At 48.0% G+C, this 5,441-nt stretch overlaps 1 long non-coding RNA gene across 2 annotated transcripts; it reads right to left on the bottom strand.

Moving 5' to 3' along the window:
• Positions 1 to 1,864: 1,864 nt before the first annotated feature.
• LOC136364485 (uncharacterized) lies at positions 1,865 to 2,592 on the bottom strand. 2 transcript variants are annotated; one of them, XR_010744155.1, is made up of 4 exons: positions 2,528 to 2,592; positions 2,274 to 2,335; positions 1,950 to 2,011; positions 1,865 to 1,909 (listed from the first exon to the last, which is right to left on the bottom strand). It is a non-coding gene; the product is annotated as an uncharacterized lncRNA (long non-coding RNA). The 2 variants fall into 2 exon arrangements; XR_010744154.1 differs by lacking the exon at positions 2,528 to 2,592 and having other exon boundaries at positions 2,274 to 2,348.
• Between the last annotated feature and the right edge of the window lie 2,849 nt (positions 2,593 to 5,441).

Consider the following 5,441-nt stretch of genomic DNA (forward strand, 5'->3'; position numbering starts at 1 on the left):
CGAGAATAAAGGAAAATCGTTTTAATTAAAAGCAAATTAAAAGGGTCTCTAATCCGGGCAGAGGCAGCAAATCCACTGAGAGTTTTTAGGATGAGGCTCCTTGAAGTTCCATCGCTCCCAACCCTCCCTAATTCCAGTTTCCTTCCCTGATTCTCCCCAGAGGAGGCTCAGAAACAGCACGGGATCAGGTTCAGTATGAAAATTCTGCTCCAGCTGCTAAAAAAAGCTTTTTTTTGCTCCAGTTTCTCGGTGGCCAGAGGCGGCTCGCACCCTCACAGAGCAAATAAAAAATAAAAAGGATGACAAAGGCGACGCTTCTGCTCACTGCAGGGGGAAAAGAAAAGATGAGATTCCATTTTAGGCTTTTAAGGAGTCGTTTCGGTGCTGATTAGGGGAGTTGGAGCTCTCCTCCTTGACAGGAGGCTTTGGAAATGCAGTTAAAAAAACATAAAAAACCAAAACAAAAAAACCCCAAATAAAACAAAAACAAAAACAACCCCCCACCAAAAAAAAAAAAAAAACAAAAAAAAAAAGAAAAAAAAAACACACACACACACAAAAAAATAAAAAAAAATAAAATTAAAAAACCCCGAAAAAAAAAAAAAAAAAAAAAACAAAAAAAAACACCCAAAAAACCCCCAAAACAACCAAAAACAAACATAAAAAAAAAAAAAATCCACTAAGTAACCACGTAGGGAAACGTTATCACAGGAATGACTTCAGATGAGAGAAGTCACAAGGAAAAGGAGAGTGTGGACAAGTGAAATAAAATTATCACTTTTTCCTCTTTGCTTTTGACTGTGCTCTTTTCCACGGCTGCTCCTCCAGCAGGAGGATGGCACTGGGAAAATCTCCCTGCTTTCCTCCTGCCTGTCCCCAGCTCACCGTGTCCTACCCAATAAATTCCAGAATGGATTTACAAACGCTCCCAAAAATAAACAGGAAGCTAAACCCAGTCAGAGTGTTTATTTCTGTCTGAAAGGCATTTTAATATGTATTTATCTCCTGAAATAACTGAATTCCTTTGCTACGAGGGGAAAAAAAAAACCCAAAAAAACACAAAAATCCCAACCTTGAGGGAAAGAATCCAAACAACTGAACAAGAGGAACAGAAAAAAAAAAAAAAAAAAAAGGGCAAAATGCCTGGAGAAACTCTGCTTTGATTTTGACACATGGGAATAAATGGGGGGGAAAAAAAGAAAATATTCAGCTAACCCTTCTTTTAATCAAAACATCTTCCATCTCGTGTGCAAATTTCAACAGCTGAGAAAGCATCCTCCTCAATCTCCCCAAAGTGGTGTCAGCATGTTTTATGTAAATACAGCTTAACAAGGGATGGGTGTTTGCAGCAAACATTTCTGGGTTCTGCTGTAGGAGCCCTGGATCAGCCTCTGGATCAGAGGAGGAATTGGAATTCCCGAGAGGATAACAGGAGACGCGCACAGAGGGAAGGTGGGTTTTATTTTTTCCCTTTTAAATAGTCAGGATGTGTTTGTTAACGAGTTTCCAGTCGTTGTTTCATAAATTACCAGGAGAAAAGCTTGGTGACTGTGTGTCAGTCTGTGGCACGGAACACCCTGGGAATGTGTGGACAGAAATTGGGGTTTGGTGACATTGTCACCCCGAAAGGACCCACGGCAGCTCCCCCGGGACAGCCAGAGAGGGGACACGGTTTTATTCCTCCTGCCCTGGTTCTGAGCTTTTGTCTCCGTGTGGTACCGACGGACACAGGCCACCACTTGGCCACATGAACCACCCCATATCCACCCCACAGCCACCTACAGCACCCCATATCCATCTACAGCACCCCACAGCCATCTAAACCACCCTACAGCCATCTAAACCATCCCATATCCACCCCACAGCCACCTAAACCACCCCATATCCATCTACAGCACCCCACAGCCATCTAAACCACCCTACAGCCATCTAAACCATCCCATATCCACCCCACAGCCACCTAAACCACCCCATATCCACCCCACAGCCACCTAAACCACCCCACAGCCACCTAAACCATGCCATAGCCACGTAAACCATCCCATATCCATCCAGAGCACCCCACAGCCACCTACAGCACCCCACAGCCACCTAAACCATCCTACTGCCACCTAAACCTCCCCATATCCACCCCACAGCCATCTAAACCACCCCACAGCCACCTAAACCACCCCATATCCACCCCACAGCTACCTACAGCACCCCATATCCACCCCACAGCCACCTAAACCACCCCATATCCATCTACAGCACCCCACAGCCATCTAAACCACCCCATAGCCACCTAAACCACCACATGGCAATCCCATAACCATCTAAACCACCCCACAGCCACCTAAACCATCCTACTGCCACCAAACCACCCCACAGCCACCTACAGCACCCCATATCCACCCCACAGCCACCACACGGCAATCCCATAACCATCTAAACCACCCCACAGCCATCTAAACCATCCCATATCCACCCCACAGCCACCTAAACCATCCTACTGCCCCCTAAACCACCCCACAGCCATCTAAACCACCCCACAACCACCTAAACCACCCCATATCCACCCCACAGCCACCTAAACCACCCCACAGCCACCTAAACCATCCCATATCCACCCCACAGCCGCCTAAACCACCCCATATCCACCCCACAGCCACCTAAACCATCCTACTGCCACCTACAGCACCCCACAGCCACCTAAACCATCCTACTGCCACCTAAACCACCCCATATCCACCTACAGCACCCCACAGCCACCTAAACCACCCCATAGCCACCTAAACCACGCCATATCCACCTACAGCACCCCATATCCACCCCACAGCCACCTACAGCACCCAACAGCCACCTAAACCACGCCATATCCATCCCACAGCCACCTAAACCACGCCACAGCCACGTAAACCATCCCATATCCATCCAGAGCACCCCACAGCCACCTACAGCACCCCACAGCCACCTAAACCACCCCATATCCATCCCACACCCACCTAAATCATCCTACTGCCACCTAAACCACCCCACAGCCACCACATGGCAATCCCATAACCATCTAAACCACACCACAGCCACCTAAACCACCCCACAGCCACATGAAAGACCCCACAGCCACCCCATAACCACCCAAAACACCCCACAACCACTCCATAATGATCCAAAACACCCCACAGACACCCCATAACCATCTAAACCACCTCATGGCAATATACAACACCTCACAAGGATGTAAACCACCCCACAGCCACCCCAAAGCCATATAAAGCATCCCAGAGCCATCCAACAGGCATCTAAAACAGCCCATAAACATCTAAAAACACACCACGGCCACACAGAAGCCATCTAAAATACCCCAGTCACCCCACAGCCATGTAAAACACCCTAATGCCACCTAAACAACACCTTATAGTCCCCTAAAACACCCTATAACCATCCCATAGCCACCTAAAATACCTCATAGCCACCTAAAACACCCCATAGTCACCTAAAATACCTCATAGCCACCTAAAACACCCTATAACCATCCCAAAGCCACCTAAAACATCCCATAGCCACCTAAAACACCCTATAACCATCCCAAAGCCACCTAAAACATCCCATAGCCACCTAAAACACCCTATAACCATCCCAAAGCCACCTAAAACATCCCATAGCCACCTAAAACACCCTATAACCATCCCAAAGCCACCTAAAACATCCCATAGCCATCTAAAACACCCTATAACCATCCCATAGCCACCTAAAACACCCCAAAGCCACCTAAAACACCTCATAGTCCCCTAAAACACCCTATAATCATCCCATAGCCATCTAAAACATCCCATAGCCACTTAAAACACCCCATAGCCATCTAAAACACCCCACAGCCACCTAAAACATCCCATAGTCACCTAAAACATCCCATAGCCATCTAAAACACCCCACAGCCACCTAAAACACCCTATAACCATCCTATAGCCACTTAAAACACCCCATAGCTGCCTAAAACACCCCACAGCCGCCCCAAAGCCACCCAGAACATCCCATAGCCACATAAAACACCCTATAACCATCCCATAGCCACCTAAAACATCCCATAGCCATCTAAAACACCTCATAGTCCCCTAAAACACTCTATAACCATCCCATACCCACTTAAAACACCCCAAAGCCACCTAAAACATCCCATAGCCATCTAAAACACCCCAAAGCCACCTAAAACATCCCATAGCCACCTAAAACACCTCACAGCCACCTAAAACATCCCATAGCCACCCCAAAGCCACCCCAAACTCCCCATAACATTAGGGAAATGTTCCTTTCACCGTCTCCCCAAGCAGCCCCAGCTCCCAGCACTGGGAACAGCAGCGTGCAGCACGTGCAGGAACACAAACAGCACAAAAACAACCACCAAGATCAAAGGATTTCTGTTTTCTTCCTCTCTCGTCCCCTTCCCCTGTGAGCTGAGAACTCCCTCGGCCACCCTGCACCAGGGTTTGCTGTGCCAGGCCAGGAAAATATCTGGGTGAAAATAAATTCATTTTTTTACGTGAGGATGGCAAAAGCCCTGCAGGAGGAAACGTCTCCCTGATGGGATTTACAGCCCACAAAAAAAAAAAAAAAAAATAAAATGTTCTACATCCTCAGAGAGCAGCAGATCAGGGACATGAATAAGGAGCTGAGGACAGGCAAAACCTGTTAATTTTTGGAAGAAGACAGATTCCTCTGGAAGGAGAGACTGGCATAAGCACAGCTCACACAGCCAAAACAACACCAGCAGCAGCTCATTTATTTCAGCTCTGTCTGTCTCCTCCTCTATCAGTTTGTAACTTTCCCTGTCCAAAAACCCCTGTCCCATCCCAGCTCCCGGGGGACAAAGGGAAGATAAAACAGCCCAGGCAGCCTGGGATGGGTGAGGCAGCTCCTGATGGAGCCAGGGAAGGGCAGCTCCTGGAGCTCAAGGGGAGCACAAACTTCAAAATCATTTTGCCCAGAGCGATGGAAATAGAAGCACAAACCCCCTGGGATCCACATCAGGTCCCTGACAAAGGTGAATTTCCTTCAGTTCCCCCTTCCACATCCCATATAATTCAACCCCACTTCACCAACAGCAGAGATTGTGCTCGCTATTATTAAAGGAATATATTTCCCCGTCCCCGAACAGCGATAGAAAAGCTGTTCCCAAAGCGATAACAACGAGGCTGGGGATGGCAATCCCTATTTTTGACTCTCCTCAGAATGTTATCAGCGTGGAGGAAAGGGAGCTTCCAGATAAGCCCTGCCAATCTCTCCTTTCTGAGGCGCTGAGATTTATCACGGGAGGGGGTTCTCACAATCACGCACCTCCACGGCAGGAAACGCCGGAGGATCGCCCTCATCCCCATCCTGCCAGCCCTTCCTCAGCCTCCCCAGGATCCAGCAGTTTTGTCCTTTAACGATGTCCAGGAGATGTGATTTCTCCCCCCACAGCT

The sequence above is a fragment of the Sylvia atricapilla genome, chromosome 8 (genome assembly GCF_009819655.1).
Source record: "Sylvia atricapilla isolate bSylAtr1 chromosome 8, bSylAtr1.pri, whole genome shotgun sequence".
Taxonomy (NCBI): Eukaryota; Metazoa; Chordata; class Aves; order Passeriformes; family Sylviidae; genus Sylvia; species Sylvia atricapilla.